Source organism: Chinchilla lanigera, unplaced genomic scaffold, assembly GCF_000276665.1.
Source record: "Chinchilla lanigera isolate Chin_1 unplaced genomic scaffold, ChiLan1.0 scaffold00037, whole genome shotgun sequence".
Classification (NCBI taxonomy): Eukaryota; Metazoa; Chordata; class Mammalia; order Rodentia; family Chinchillidae; genus Chinchilla; species Chinchilla lanigera.
The window spans coordinates 8868714-8886344 of NW_004955438.1; the positions used below are offsets into that span (position 1 = coordinate 8868714).

Genomic DNA, 17631 nt, shown 5'->3' on the forward strand with positions numbered 1-17631 from the left:
ATGCTGGCAAAGACTTGAGAGAACAGAAATTCTGAATGCTGGTAAGGAGGCAGACTGGTAAACCAACTTGCAGTACAGTTCGATTATTTCATACAAAACTAATGGTACTCTTACCCTAAAATCTACAAATCATGTTTTGTGCCACTTATTCAAATGAGTGGATAATGTATATCCTCACCAAAACCAGCATATATGTTTACCCAAGCTTTATTTATATTGTCAAAACATGGAAATAAACAAGTTCAGTAAATGAGTACACTCTGAAATATCTATATAATTTAGTGCTATGGATCAAAGGAAGTGACACGTTACACCACAATAATACAGGAGCATCCTTCAATGAACTTTACTTACTGAAAGAAATAAATCTAAAAAGACTGAGAATTATATTTTTTAACTGTAAAGTTGTGTAAAAAAGCTAAAAAGGTCAGTGGTTGCAAAGATTTGAGTGATACATGAACAGGTAGAAATAAAGACATTTACAAAAATATTTTGTATAATACTACGATATATTCATGGTCCAATATGTTTATCAGTACTTGCAGGATATAACACAAAGAATGAACCCTGTGCAAATGATAGACTTTGACTGATAGTAATGTGTCAATATTAGTTCATGAATCATAATAATTGTTCTATGCTGGGAAAGCTGAACATGCTGTAAGAATCTCAGTGTATTAGTTGTGATGATATGTGTGAGAATTCTCTGCATTTTTTTCACTTTTGCTCTTTTGATTGTAGTATTGTTTTAAAAATGGTGTATTAATTAAAATTAAATTAAAGCATACGCTGATAAAAGAGGTCAGTGATTCATTCCAGCACATTTCCACCATCCTAAAATCCATATTTGTTGAAGTGGCACATATTATGCATAAACATGATTTCTTTTTTGTTTTGTTTTTTTTTTTTTGAAAATGTACCATTTTTATTTTTTTATTTGAAAAAGAAAAGAAAACAAAATAACAACGCAGAGGAGGCCCAGTGCACCCGGCCGCACAGGAGCTCAGGGAGGCAGGCAGGCCGCAGGCATCCACTCCGGGAGGCCACGCGGCCGGGGAGCATGGGCCTCTCTGGCCCGGCTCTCCCAGCAGTGCAAGCGCCTGGAGAAGCAAGCAGAAGGCTCTCAGGAAGCTGCATGGAGACTTACGCTGGCTTTTGGGCCGGCGCCGCAGCCCAGTCAAGAAACGCGGTGCTAGAGAGAAGCAATGACACAGTAGGCTTGGCGGAGATGTGCATGAACCATCCCGACATGGAGAAACCTCTGGGAAAACATGCCACATGGCGGGTCGCTCTTGGCCCTGCCCTTGAGAGCCGGAAAGATCCGGAGTCAGCAGAGGAGCAGCTGATGAATAAGGACTCAGAGAACATGAGAGTAAGGATGCCCCACGACTCAGAGGTCGAGCTGACTGGGGAAGTGAGAGCCATTCGGGAGCTGGAAACCAGGAGGACCTTGTGCAATATCTTGGGGAGACCCCCTGGAGGCCATTCTTCCCCTGACTGTGCAGACTGTGGTGGAGGAGCAAGTGGAGCTCCAGAGAGGTCTGAACTGAAGCTTCATGGACTACATGGATGCCCAGGACTCAGATTCTGTAGAATCGCCTTTGTGGAGAAGGTACTCATCTAGATTACCTGCCTGGGACACTTTGCACCTGATGGTGCTGAGACTGATTAGCGGGCCGAGGACTTCATCCACATGTTTCTGCAGCCTGTGTTGACAGCTGGGGAGAGGACACTAAGTAGTGGCAGGGTCCCAGTGTGCTGGGAGGCTGGAGAGAACACCCCTTTGCTTTCTTAGACAAGAGGCACTGATAAAGCATACTTCCCTGGATCCCAGGTTAGTAGAGGGACAAACTATTCTTAAAGATAAGTTTATTACTCAGTCTGCCTCAGATAGTAGAAAAAAAGCTACAAAAATGGCTTTTGCCCCAGATAGCTCACTTGAGATGTTAGTAGGAATGCCTCCTCAGTATTTTATAGCCGTGAGGAAGAGGAGGCCAAGGAGAGAAAACAAAGAGACTCAGGAAAAACAGCTGCCTTTGTTGCAGCACTAAGAGAAACAGACCCCAAGTCTGATTCTTGGGGCCCTAAGAAGAACTTATTGACTACATTCATCTGCTACCCCTGTCAAAAGCCAGGCCACCTCAAAAGGGACTGCCCTAAAAAGCCTCCTGGGCCATGCCCTGACTGTAAAGGTGACCACTAGAGGTCAGACTGCCCTCTGAAGCGAAGGCCCCAGAGCTCAGACCCCTCCTACCAGCTGGTCCAACAGGAATGAAGGGGCCCATACTCTGCCTTCTCCCTCTGGCCAGACCATTATCTTCAAGGAGGAGCCCCGCACAGTCATGACTATAGAGGAAAAAGTAAACAACCTACTGCTGGATGCTGGTGCTAGTCTCTCAGCACTTCTTTTCAGTCCTGGCCTTCCTTCTAGCTGTCACACCTCAGTGAAAGGAGTCACTGAAGACGAGGTAATCTGCTATTTTTCACATCCCTTAGGCTGTAACTCTTGTTAGATCTTTCTTGCATATCTTTGTTTTCCTGAGAAACCACTTTGAAGATACCAACATGTATTAGAGCAGCCATCGATAATTTCCTACCAATCTGTCCATAACTCTGTAATGTTTCTATTGGTCCTGTGCTATTTCGTAAATGGATGTATGTTTATTACTAGGTGTTTTCAACAAAAACCATTAAGAATAGTCAATGATTGTTTACTTGATCACACATGTATAGCTCTATTTGTTTTCCCTAGAAACCACTTTGAAGAAACCAAAGCATAGTACAACAACCATTGATAATTTCCTACCATTTTTGTCTGTAACTCACTATTATTTGTCTATTTGTTTTCCTGAGAAACTATCTTGAAGATACCAATAGGTAAAATAACAACCATTAATATTGTCCTACCACTTTGTCTGTAATTTGGTAAATCCCCCTGTTACTATGTTATCCTTCTTTTACTCTTTTAAATAAACTAAAAAAAAAGAACAACAGAAAAAACAAAACAATACCACAACAATAAAAATGATACAGAATTTCAAAACAAGATGGTAGGAAATTAATAATGGTTGTTATATTACATATTGTTATCTTCAGTGAAGTTGCTCAGATTACCAGGTGAAAGAATGCAAGACTGATGAAACAATTAGAGAGAATAAAAATATTTTTAAAAAACATTAGAAACAATACAGAGTTTCACTAGTCAAGATGATAGGAATTCAACAATGGTTGTTATATTGCATATTGTTGTCTTCAAATTAGTTTTTCAGATTATCAGATATAAGCATGCAAAATTGGTAAAAAAAAGATTTAAGCATTAACTGGTCCTTTCAATAAACAAATAGACATCAGCAGTTCAATTATCTCAGCATCAGCTATCCTTGTATGTACATATATTTTATCCCTTCCTTCTTTCTTTTCTCCTCTCTCATCCCAGTTGTTCCTTCCCTTTGAGCAGTTTCTTTACCTATTTCTTGACCACTCATTGCCTATCCTATTGATGACATTTGCGTGAGGTGATATTTGTTATTTTGAACTCATAGGATATGATATGTAACCTACAACCTAAGTAGCCTTGTGCAAGATACACAACTTTTTTAATCATTACATTTGTAATTTCATGAGATATCTATAATTTTAAATGAGATAATTTATTTGACATCTTAGAATAATGCTTGAGACATAAGCTCAAAAAAATTTTGTCATTAAATAGAAGAAGAAATGAAAGTTGAATACAGTACACTTTTTGGTATATATCTCTTTTCCTTTTCATACACATTCACTTGTATTTCATGCATATACACCCCTCTGCACACAGGTGCACACACACACACACACACACGCACACACACTTTTCATTGCATGGTTACTCTGTCACAAGAAAACTAAGATTTTATATGTTTAGGCCAAATCCTTATTTGTTTTAAGTAGTGGTTCATAAATTTATGCTTAGTAATTAAAAGCATTTATTTTGTTTGATTGGATTGCATGCTGGACTTAGGTACAGCTCCTGTAGTATCAGAAAATGTGCTTAAGAAAGAAGTTGTAGAATCTGAGCATTTTCTTTTACTTTTTGAAGCAGCTTTATTGAACATACCGCATATCCAGCCATTGAGAAATGTACAATTACATAGTTTTAATATATTCACAAAGTTATAAACTATCACCATAAATTGTTTCAAAACATTTTCATTCACACAGTTTACCCTAACTCTTTTGTATCCCAAAACAAATAATCATCAGTTTTCCATTTCTATAGAGTTATCTACTGGGAACACTTCATTTAAATGAAGTCATAAAATACGTGGTGTTTTTTGACTGGGTTTTTAGCATAATTTTTACAGATTCATTGTATTTCAGGATTTAGCAGTGTGTTACCCATTTTTATTGCCAAACAACCCTTCCTTTTATGGATATACCAAATTTTATTTATCATTCTTCAATTGGGTGAATAATCAATGTGCATTTCATTATTTCCACAATGTTTTTGTGAACATTATGTATATATGACATTTTATGTGTTTTATATATATATATAGTAGTGTATTTTATAACACTTAACATACTATGTTCAATTGCTAAAAATTCTTTCTTAAAAGTATCAAGATAGAGATGTTAAGTGATCGACCTGAAATTTCCACAAGCTTCCAGCTAATGTCTATGCTCTATATAGGTTACTGTGAACAAAATAGCCAGTGTCTTCTATTATTTAATCTCTTCTTTTCCTATAATAATAAAAACTTAAATTTACATTTCCTCATGCTCCTTCACAATCAAATAGAAATATGTAACAAAAGTTTGGCCAGCGAATATGAATGGAAATACTTAAACAGCTAGGTCCTTGTTAGGGCTTTTGTCTAGATGTTCCCCAAAGTGTCACATGGTCATAAATGGACCTTTCTCAGAGGTGGCTGGATTTAGAGTGTGTGGTGCTGGAAATGATTCATGGTGCAATGCTAGAATCAAGGACACTAGGATTAAATGTATGAGTAGACTGTACAAAATAAAAGGAACAGAAGAATGCTGTGAAGGTCCTCTGCTTGCTTGCTTTTCCTGTCTTCTGCCCACCATGAACCATTTCTTCTCTGTGATGCCTGTCTGCTGCACCATCCTGCCTTGGAACCAGCCAATTATGGACTTAAACTTTTACAAACTGTGAGCTAAGGGCACTTTTGCTCTCTTAACTTGTGGGTGTTGTGTATTTTGTCTCAGCCTCTAGAAAATAACAAAGAAAGTTCTGGTCTTGAAGAAAAAAGGTGTATTGTCTTGATTCCCTATTTTTCTTCTGTTTGCTGACTGGAGTGCAGAGGTGAAGGGAGGAGCTGGAGTGGCCATTATGGATAACAAATTGAGATATATTTCGTGAAGGATGAAAATATGAGAGGGCAAGGTAGAAAGATCCTGGATTCCCTCCCCCATCAAAGAAATGATATAAAGTTGTCATATCAACTTTGAGTGGCTTAGTTTATATGCTTTTATTCTGAATCTTTGTGTGAGAGCAATTGAAGCTCCATTCTAATTAAGAAAGTGCCACATCTACAGAAAAGGTTTTATTCTCTATGGAGCCCTTTAATATGCAAAAGACGCTGTTTTGTTTGTTTCAAGTATGTTCTGCTATAGAAAAAAAATGTCTGCAATTGAATTTTATATATCACTATTCATAGACATCTCATCTTCCCAGCTCCATTCTTTACCAATAATTCTCTGAAATTTTCTTCAAAAGAAAAATAATAGTCTGCAAAGGACGAAGAAGCATTGAACAGACTGATTCCTCTCAAGATAAGGAGGCAGTTCAGTTTTGAATTAGCTCATCTTAAGTCCCCATTTATCTATTCAGCCCATCAGTCATTAGGCTGAGCTTATACTGGATGGTAGGCTATAAGCAGGGAGTAGGGTGATCAAGCGCAGATACTCTCTGAATGCTGATTGAGCTTGTAGCTGAATTAACACATCTTCCTCACCTGTTCTTCAGCCAGGGTTTCCCTGTGCCACATCAGTGAAATAAATGAATAAGAAACCTCAAAATTTTATCATGTTGCTTCCTCACAGGGATTTAATCCATTAATTTCAAGGGTTGGTTTTAAGGTTGGAATGTGCCCTAGGAAAAGACAAATATGTTTATTGCCTCATATTATTTCTGGAATGGAGGATGTATGTGTAACTATACTTCCATGGTTGGTCTGAGTAGTAGAGAAGGGATGACATAACAGCTCTCACCTTTTGTTCTTCTCCTAAAATCCCTGAAGCATTCATTTCCTTCTTATTTCCATGGCTTTGAACTTCAGACGTGGATCTTGTTGGTGTACGGTATTCTCGGTTACATCGGGTTCTTCTTTCTGCAGCCGTTCCAGGAAGGAGGATGCTGGCAAGGACATTCTCAATGTAGGTTTAATTTCTCTGAACCACTTACTATTCTGCTTAATTTTAGATTCCCTTTGCATTTCTCCCCTTCTTTTCCTATGTTTCCTCCTTGAAAGCCCCTCTGTCACTAGTGTCAAATAATGTCATTTCCAATACATCATCCCTTTCAGTCCTTTATAGGGAAAACTAGGGCGAGAGATGGTTAACAACTGCTTGGCTCCAACCATTGAAAGTAAAGAAAGCGCCTGGAAGGCCACGATGAAGGGGCTTTCACCACGAGCCCTGCGCAGTGTGTGAACAACTGGGCGCACGCTTGAGCTCTTAATTACCCCACACAAAGAGCAGGGTTTGTTCCTCATGCGCACGGGATTTACTCGCTTACTTTTCATTGCTGTTCACGCGGGTTTGGCTGTATAAATCCTCTTCCCTTCTGCCACTGTAGTGGTAGAATAGATGCCAAGAGAGCTTTCTGCTTTTTGGTCAGTGATTGGTTTCACATGAAACAAACAAACAAAAAACCCAAATCTCAGAGCTTGAACCTCCTCATCTTCCACACACCACACTTCAGGTGCTATTAAGGCGCATGAGATTCTTTTTCTGCTTGCAGTATCAGAGGAGCCAGAAATGGTATACCCCTCCCAATCATTTCATTCCCTCCCAAGCTCTTGAAAATCACTTTCATTTTTTTCTAACATCAGCTTGATGCACTCAAGTATCCTTCATATGAATAGATCAGTTTAAAAATCAGAAGCTGAAAATATGCAAAAATACAAATTTCTCCCGTGTAGGGCTCACCCTTAGTAACCTGTATGTCCTTCTTGGACACAGTCCCAATCAGATGCTTCATAGGAAACTACACCCTCACTAGGTCGTGAAGGCATTTTACTTTCAGCCTCATTCCCCCAAATCTATCCAAATATTTTCAGGTTTCTCACTTTCAGGATTTCTGGAGTCTCTCAATTTTCTCCCAAATATTTAGCTTGCAGCTTCCCAAAAGATTATTCACTAGCAGGTAGGAACTGGCCAAACTTCCATTAGCAACACATAAACCTCTGTCCATTGTTATTTATTTTGGACCTACATCATATTTTTTTTTCACTACAGTGCGTTTTTCTTTCTTTAATTTTTCAATGCTTGGCTTAAGCTTGAGGATGCTTATGATTAATTTCTCTACCTGACTGTAATGCCGTGACAGAAGGGACCTGAGTTTACCTGACAGCACCAAGAGGGAAGGTTTTTCAAATATCAGAAAGATGAGGTTCATCCTAAATTAGAACAAAAATATCTGTATTTTTAAAATTCATGTTCAGATTGTGACTGCCTGGTTCCCTTGTGCAGGGATGAGAGAGACTATGAGAAGTGTGACACCATGGAGCATTTAGAATAGCAGTTCTCCCTTCAGTTAGTAAAAGAACAAGACAGTCTCTTTAGTAAAATGAATGAAATCTAGAATGAATATAAAATATACTTCATATACATACTTATATATATTTCATGTGTACATAAAAAATCTCCCTCAAGCCAAAATGGTGTTTCATATAAATTAATTTTGATTAGAAGATCTTATCATTCCAGATTAAAAATTTTGGAGATCAAATTGCAGCGTTAAACATTTTAAAATGTTATCCACAATAATGACAATGTTACTTTATAGTTTTAGCAGATATTTTTACATATGCTATTACTGTTGAGCCTTAAGAAAACCTTGATATTCAGGGATTACTGTCTTATCACTAATAGTAAGAGATCAGCCTATTTTCGTAAATACCACCAATACATTTGTTTTTTGTCACAAACCTACAACGTTCTCCAATGGGATGCCTCCTTATTTTACTTATCTTCAAATATTTCCCCTTCTTCATCTCTGACTTCATTTTCTAGCTCCAAAATTGTAGAATATGTAAACAACAATTAACTACAAACAACAAAGTTAAGAAGGACTAAAAATATCTTCTTTTCTAGTGTCCCAGAAATGTCTTCCTCTGCCCAGACAAAGATTTATTACACCTGCCATGCCTCATAGGAGCAGTTATCACTGTGGCAAAGGGGACTGCGTGCTAATGGACTGTTGGTCCTCTACACACTGGTGGTATAGACAGCCCTAGATTTATATTAATAAGGTGTAAGTTCTCAACAGGAGCTCTCCCTCAATGTCCCTTGGTGATCTAATTCCTCAGGCTTTGGGGTGAAGTACTCCAGCAAAAAAAAAAAAAAAAAAAAAAATCGGATCTAATTTAAAGACCAAAGAAGTCATTTGACTGGTTCTCAAGGAATTCTGGGTGTGGCTGGGAAACAGTGCTCTCAGTTTTCTAAAAGCACCACAGTGACATGAGAATGGAGAGCAAGCAACCTTGCTGACAAGGTCTACAGTACTTGATAAATTTTCTGTACATAGAAGCCATGCTAAAAGATAGAGTGAGACAATCAGGGAGGAGCCTGAAAGCCCTCTCAATGTGGGAGGGTATGGAGTGTCATTTATTAACACAAATGTGGGGGTTAGAAGTTTTGAGAAACTCTAGTCATGGGACAATCTGGCCGATTATGAAAAAGTGATAAATGCCTTAACAACGCATGCATCTGAATTAGAAATGAAATAATTTGAAAGTCAATGCAGCATAGACTTTAAATTGCTTTCAGCCTACAAGCTTAATATACTGGTCCACTCGCATAATAATTAAGCCTGGGAGTTAAGTTCTTAGAGAGCAAAGCCATCACTCTTCCTAGACAGGCAGGAAACCTGTAATCCTTATATCCACGCAGGTCAAAAGAAAAAAAAAGGATAAATTGAAAGACACCCTTGTGTCTTGAACAGAATGGAGCTTGTGAGCATGTGTGGGGGAGGAGGAGTCAAGGTTGTGCAGGCTTATAAATATAACTACCATTCCACACAAGCTCCTCATTCATGTGTGGGGATGATTGATGTCCAGGGCCATGTCTTTATACTCAACAGCTCCTGCAGACTTGGTTTGATTGGGTGTGGATTCAGCGGCCATTGTTTTGCAAACAATGCGAAGCCGCCTTGAGTAGTAAAGCTTTGTGCTCTTTCCTCCATCTGCCTCCTTTGATCTCACTAGGATGTTTGAGAACTAAATGAAATGAAGCCCCCTCAGCACAACACTAGGGGTGGCACCTGGTCAGAGCCCTCACTGCATGGTGGTTAGTGATCTTGGAGAACCATAAGAGACATCTAGAGCTCTAGAGTTGTGGATAGACATGCTCAAGAGGTCTTTTTAAATCAGTTGCTCTTGGGCTTTTTTTTTTTTTTTTAATTCTCCTCAAAAAAGTTTTTGAATGCTTATGATGTGTGCTCACGGTAAGGAATGTAAAGTGAATGTCTGATACAATTCCACCCTCAAAATGATGTATGCTTCTGTAGCAGTGAGGAGAAGGGAAATGTCACATACATAAATAATGAAGAGAATAAAGCAAGGAATAGGAACAAGTGGAGAGAAGAAGTTGGTTCACTGAGCTGAAGAACACACACTTGCAGTTTCATCTTGAAACACAAGGCTGTGATGCTGCCCCTGAGCCATGTCACATTGGATTTATTTTTAGGAGGAATAAATTTTCTGGAAACAGGAAGGAAGAACAGAATGTATTGAAGACATTAAGTTCTGTCAGGTCTCCTGTGTAATAGGGACACTTACCTGGGTTTAGGATGGTGTTGCTTAAACTGTGGTCCAAAGCTGTTTATCTCAGAAACTATTAGAATGCCTATGAAAGGCAGATCTATGGTTATTTGCCTTGTGTTTCTAATCCAGATTTTCTGAGGATGAAATTCAGAGTTTACATTTGAGACCATCTCCTTTGGTCAACTTTACACCCACTCACAGTTTAAAACCAATGAGTTGGGGAAGGAGAGAATGTCACTGGGAAAGTTTGCCTATCATTAATTGAGAGACTTGGTGAGGTCTGGAGATACTGCTACTAGTTTCCTTTCTACCTCTACACCCACACATTTAATTAAATGGGGAGTAGATATCAGAAAAGGAAAAGGAATAGCATAGGGATGAAAGGGGGTGAAAAAGACAAGATATACAAAGGTAGAGTTAAGACCTTTCCTCTTCCCTCAACTCCCACGGAGACGTTCCAATTACAGTAACCATTTTATGGTAGAGGGGGCAAACAATTGGCATTTGTGCCTCCTTTCCTACCTTCAGCACCCACTGTAGTCATTATTCACAGGTTACCAGCCTTTCCTGCAAAGCTCTGACACTGTCTCACAATTTGTTTGGCCATATCCCTTCATGTAACCACTTCCATTCACTTGGAAAGGTGATGAAACCCTCATGCCCTATTAGGAGAAAGTAATTAATTATTGTCTCCTTAAAAGAAATAAATAGAAGAAAAACCAGTTCTCTTACACAAAGCATCCTTTGAGGGATTCTTGAATGTTCTTGCTCTCTTTCTGCTTTCATGTGCCTGATGATAGAAGATGGGTGTGGGATCCGGTTTGGGGGATCATATTTCCTAGGGAGAAAAGCTGAAATACTGGGAGGCTATCAAGTTCTGAGTTGACCCTGGGGCAGGGCAGAGTTTTGTGGGAAGTTTAGAAGACTGTTCATCCAGTGATAAATACTCAGGTGAGAGCAGTGTTCAGGTGGTAGCTTCTGACACCGGACACCAAGCTGCTGAGTCACAACCTTGCTCTGTGTCTTCCTGGCAGTGGGGATGGATGAGCTCAGCTGCTGCATCTTCACCCTCATCATCTGTGAAATGAAGGGAGTAATGCTAACTACCTCCTTCATAGGTTGTTGAGTGGATTACATAAAATAATGCCTAGCGTTTGACACATGAATATTAGAAAGTATTGATTCATGAGGACAGATCTGTGTGTGCTTCTTTTCTCCATGAAAAGCTTGAAGCACTGAAGGGTTAATCAAGTGTGGAGATAAATAATAATAAACAAAGCCAAAACACATGGTATTCTTTTTCTAGTTTCAGCCCCAGTGTCAATCAAAAGTACAATCTGAAGTCACACACTATCTCAATGCCTTCTATTAAAATATGAAAGTACACAGGCGATTAGAGTATGAATCCAAGAATCCGCATTGCCTATTGAGACCTTGGGATTGTCCTAGAGGGTTTTAGATTGGCTGGGTGTGACCTGAGTGACAATTTCAAACAGAATGCTGTAGAAGAGAGTTATACATCTCTTTAACAATACACTAAATGGCAGGTAAGACAGCTGTAATTCTAACTCTTTACCTCTCATAGCATCAGGGGTTTAGGAAGCTCCCTTACACTTGTCTTTATAGGTTTCCCTGCCATCAATTTCCAGCTCTAGAATGTACTGCAGCTCCTGATGTGCTCCAGTGAGCATCGCTGGACTTCCTTCCTCTGCGTTTTGGGAAAGTAATGAACTGTTTGTCATAAAGAGTTGAAAACAAATATTAGAAGGTCATTGTGCTGCTAAATTTTGATATATTGGGAAACGTGAACTTTTCCAGGGCGTCTGAAGCACTGTCAGGCGGAAAGCAGTGGAGTAAGTGGATTCATCTATCACCGGAGAAAACATGGGCATAGCACCGCTGCTTAAGGGTTGCACATGGAAATGCTCCGTCCTGATTAAACGGCCATAATTCCTCAAGGATGTGACATGGCGGGCTGGCTTGGGAAGCTGGGGTCTTCAAATATAAATCGTTGGAATTTGTAATGTACTGTCAATCTACTAAGGAATAAAGAAGGTTTGGGTTCCCCCTAAATTCAAACTACTGAATAATTATTTTAATGTTTTCAAATGCTAATTTGCAATAGCCTTTTGATGGTTAAGAGAAAAATCCATATTTTTTTCTGCTGTAACAAATATCAAGGACAGTTTCTATGCACTCTAATGGTAATATTTATTTTTTCATTTTTTTATTTTAAAGACAAATGAATAAAAACATCTTAACAAACACATACATTTAGAAAATAACACAAAAACAATACAAACAATACAGAATCTCAGACAAGGTGATAGGAAATTAATAATGGTTGTTGTATTACATATTGATATCTTCAATTTGGATACTCAGATAAACAAAGAAAACTCACAAATTGGGAAAAAAATTCTAGCTGACTATCCCTTGGACAAAGGACTCCTATCTAGAACACACAAAGAATTAAAAAAATCAGCCCCCCAAAATTCAAAGACCAATACAAAAATGGGCATGTGAGATGAACACACATTTCTCAGATAAAGAAACACAAATGGCAAATAAATACATGAGAAAATGTTCAGCATCATTAGTTATTCATGAAAGGAAAATTAAAACATTGAGATTCCATCTCACCCCAGTAAGAACAGCTATCATTAAGAAATATTTAATGTTTCTCTAAAATTCACAGCATCTTTGATAGTTTGGGTGATCTGTTGGTGTTATTATTAAAATATGCATTGTAAAGTTGGAATAATTAAGAATGGTAAGCAGTAGCTTTACACTTAAAATTTTACACACTTATCTTACAGAAACAAACAAAAGATTCACCAGCGAGTTCATTTATTTTTCTTTCATGAGGAACTTTTCTACAACTATGCTGCTCTTATTTCAGATCTTCCGAAGAATAAGAGGATGAGCACGTTACTTACTGGAGCAAGAAACTCGGGAAATGTCTGTCATTCAGAACAGAGTCTCGGTTCATACTAGGGATGATCCTGAGTCACATTCCTACAAGTAAAGCTTCTGTCAGCACCTTTTCTCCTTTCAAATGTTTGCATATGTACATAAGAGTAGTGAATAATCACTAGGTAGCAAGAGATTTTCTTAAGAGTCTGAAGAATGTAAGTTACAATTTGAAAGTGACTTTTACAGCTAAATGACACGTTGTCCGGTCATAGCAAAAAATATTCAATTCTTATTAAGTGCCTTTCTAAGCAGTATGGGATGTGAATAGGACAGAAGAGTTCCACAAATACGCCAACATCTGGAAGAAAATATTAAATATATGTAACTATATGCATCTGGTTTTTTCAGAGAGAAAATGGGTTCGTATACATTGCCAGAAAGAAATGTGACAACACTAGCTCAGCAGTCAGAGATGGCTAAATTGAGTAGATGTTCGTTCAGAAGGACTTTGAATCATGGAGATAAGTTTTAAAGTCTAATGAAACATTCGTTAGAGTAACTACTATTGTGTTATCCCAGCCAAACAGTTTCAGTTATTTTTGCATCTCATAAAGCGCCTAACACACCGCCTTGCTTATAAGCAATATAGAGTAGATGTCTTTTGGTTGAAATCGCCAGTTCTTAACCTTTCTGTGATGAATAGAAAAGTTACATGATGCACACCGTGTGAAACTGGCAGAAGCAAATGCCATCTTCCTTTGGTTTGAGTGAATGAGTGCTGGGTGGATTAGGGCCACTTGAAGACTGGGCCGGTCTAATTCATCACTGTGTTTCCTGTCTTTCTGCAGCACCTGATGCAGAGTAGGGGCTAAAAATATCTGAGGAAAGAAGGCATACACTTTCGTGGTGACCATGTGCTAGTCATGTACTTCGTGGAGCTCACAGGTGTGTTATCACCACAGCGGTCAGCACTGGCAGGATTTGTCGGATTTAGACAGGTGGTTTTAGTAAGAACACCCAACACCTATCTAGATAGCATGTAAGCCATCTCAGGCTCATTCCTTGATTTCTTCTCTCCCTGGAGAGATTTTCATAAAGGAAACCACAAAAGAGTAAGGTCCTGTGGAAATAGACAGATATAAACTCTGTGCCAGGTCTTAATTCTAATAGTCAAAAGAACATATTTTACTTGAAATTAGAATATATAAAGACATTCAGAATCTTTAAGCCAAAGCAACTGGGACTTATTGTTCAATGCTTATTAGGAAATTTCATGTCTTTCCAAAGAGATAAACAAAATTGTGGTTTTGGCTTTAATGGTATCTCCCCAAGTTGAATATTTTCCAGCTATAAATGATATATTTTATACATGACTCAAGCATATTTTATAGACACTGTAGAGACCTACAAATCACTTTTTCTAGGAATGATCATTTTAAGTTAGGGCTTTAAGTGAAAATAAATTACAAAAACATGGCAGTAAGGTGCTTGTTAATAAAGAAAGTAGCAAACAAACAGGAATTCTTTTTGTTTCTAAATGAGATGTTTATGGAGATGGCAGATATTTTTTGAGCCAGTTATCCCCATTTTAGTAAAAACCCCAGAGAAACCTAATGCTAAGTGAATCATAATCATAGTGATCAGAACTATGACCATGTCGTTTATTTTATGTATTTTGTTTCAGAAGCTAAGTTTGGCTGTGTCCATGGAGAGCTCTGAAGAGCTTTAAATAGGTCAGTTTGCTTCACTGTTCGCTTGGTGGCTGTGTCTTGGTCCTTTGAAATGCAGGGCTTGTGCCTTATCTCACTGTGTATTCACAAAGCAAGAGGACTTCTTCCCTAGACTTGCAGATACCCATGACAAAGCCCAAATGAATAGGCAATGTAGCCAAGTTAGCAGGTGCAAGTATTCAGCTTGATTTTATTACATCGAACCCACATAAGGAATTACATTCAGTGGTGACGATATATCTGACTAGTTCAAAGTGATTCATTAGCACAAAGAAATAGCAAAGCGGGAACAGTTCTCAGAGCCTTTGGCAAGCATGTTAAAGCAGACCCATGACAGATGAACTCAATGAACTAACAGCTTAAATAGCAGTTGGGAACCAAGAATGCTAAGAAATGAATGGGCTGACCTCACAACAGTGAGCAAAACTTCATGACTAGAAAACACAAACTTTTGGGCCCTTGTGGGAAAATGTATCCCATTATGTATATTTAAAGGGAGTTGATGGGGCCATATAGTTATACATGTCATTAATTAAGCTTAGCATAGAGAGGCCACTGATGTCTACCTTGCTGCCTGATTAACATATTGGGTCAAGAATGTTAGATATTTACAGACTGTTTTTGCATGAGAAACCATAAGGGAAATGGCCCCTTAGAAGTACATCTATAATTCATGGATCAAACCAAAAGCTGTGCATGCATTCTTACGATGCTATGGATTCTTTTCCTCGATTCTTGTAGGAGCCAGTCATGCAGAAGGAAGGTAACATCATGCTGTGAGATTCCATTTCTGTTTGCCTTGTTTTCAAGATGCTTTGTATAACCCGAGGTGTGGACAAGGACACCGGAGGAGAGTGGAAATGAAGGTTAAATAAAAGGAGACATTTATTTTCATGGATTTTTCAAGGACCTGCAGATATTAATTAGACAAAAATGAATTACTATAGATCTAGAATGTATAAGGATGCCTCATCGATGCCATTATCAGATTTAATTGTAAATATTTCTGTGCAATATATTTTATTTCTTTGGCATTCATAATTTCTTAGTATAGATACAGCCTTAGATACTGTAGTATTTTCCCAAATATTTATATTTGCCTCTAATGTTATACCTTACTACCTAAGAGGTTTTTCTGTTTTATTTGTGCATAACTGCCATTTATATTTTGAGGTATAAGTATATTACTTATTAATTAATATATATAGGAAATTTCAAATAGAATCTATACTTATGATTTTTCTTAAGTAATAAGCTACACCTAGTTTGTAATTTTTCTCTAGGTTAATTTTAGAAAGTGTTTACATGATTTAAGAGAGGAAGTTAAAATAATTTGTTATCGTAACATAGAGTTCCTAGCTTTAATCTCAAAGAATTAAGGTAAGAATGCTATGTCAGCAATGAAGGCTGTGTAACTAATGAGTTTCACAATTAGACAGCAACTCAGAGCCATCCTTTGCTATGACCATGGAGTATTATACCAGTCTCACTAAGTATCTGTGAGGTTGACCAAATCCCTTGTAACAAAGGGATGATGTGGCTGGCAATGGCTTATCTGAGATTAGAACAAAACAGAGATAGTAGATTCTGAAATAAATCACTATCCAACACTGTTCTTTACACGTGCTAGAAGTCTCTTCTGAATATGTTCTACTTTAATTAGTTTGAAAAAGGTGAAAACCATTACTTTCTGGTATCTTGAGTGCAAATACTAAAGTGCCTGTAAAATGAAATTGGCCTGTTTCTAATATTCCTTTTCAGTTTTCAGTGTATTGACTATTTCCATGTCTAGATCAGGTGATATGATTCCAGGCAAGGTAAATAGTTTTTATATTGGCGGGCTGGTGTTTGTTTCTTTATGTACTGTAAAATCATATTGTTATTCTCTTATCATTTTTGTTGGAAAATTTTGTTTCATCTTTTTCGTAAAATTAAAAAGGAAGCCAGACGTGGTGGCAGACGCCTGTAATCCCAGTACTCGGGAGCCTGAGGCAGGAGGATCGCTGCAATTTTGAGAGCAGCCTGCGCTACAAAGTGAGCTCAAGAACAGCCTGAACTGCACAGCAAGACCCTATCTCAAAAACACATACACACAAAAAGAAAAGGAGAAAAGAGATCACATGGACTGAGATAGATGCGTGCATGCACTAACAAGATGTTTCATTCCTTGATGACGACTAGGTAGATAACTTCACCTCCTACATTATATGAGTCTTGATGGATAGCAGTTTCCAGACACATCTGCCTGATCTTGACTCATTTCTTTCACCAAGATTACTCCTTTTTAAGCATGCATTTGCAAAACTTACACTCAGTTTATATTCCAGGACGATCACACCTTTCATTATCCTTCCAATTTGATGGCATATATACACCTAGCCTCAAACCCTCATTTTATATCCACCACATCTAATATTCCTCAGTCTGTTTCCATTGCCTCTAAGCAGGGCACAGTTGTACTTGTCAGAGTCATCAAAACAGACCAAAGGCTGTTGATTGACCACACGGAATTGGGTACATATTCAAAAATGCCTTTGCATCTGCCCCGGCTGTTTAAATGTGGGTAAGTTGTGCACATCTGCAGGCCAGCTGTTTCCTTCAGCTCAGTCCATCTGATGTTGGAATCCCAGAGGTCAAGGGGAAGAGCTGACCAGTTTTGTGATGTACAGACACATGGCGGTGCAGGTGGAACCTTGCCCAGCCCAACTGTCAAAATGCGGAGAGGGAAATTGAGCCTCACTGACTGATCTTCTTGTTTTCCTTGGAATGGTGTATTCATGGAGGTATGTATATCAGATGAGACAAGCCCCTCTGTTTTTCTCTGACCAGCTGAAAATCACCAAGTGGGGCTAAACAGTGTTCCTACGCTGCTTTTTTATTGTTTAATTTATATGTGTATGCTTTATGAAACTGGAGGATGGTGGGAAGCAGTTTGCAAAGGACTCAACTGATGGTATCTGTTTAAAAAGATAGACTACAGTATTAAATTCTTC

General features: G+C 38.3%; 1 long non-coding RNA gene across 1 annotated transcript; it reads left to right on the forward strand.

The window, feature by feature from the left end:
• The first annotated feature begins 12934 nt into the window (after window positions 1-12934).
• Window positions 12935-15635, forward strand: LOC106149152. Its single transcript, XR_001235132.1, has 4 exons — window positions 12935-13016; window positions 13757-13853; window positions 14593-14641; window positions 15380-15635. It is a non-coding gene; the product is annotated as an uncharacterized LOC106149152 (long non-coding RNA).
• Window positions 15636-17631: the final 1996 nt, after the last annotated feature.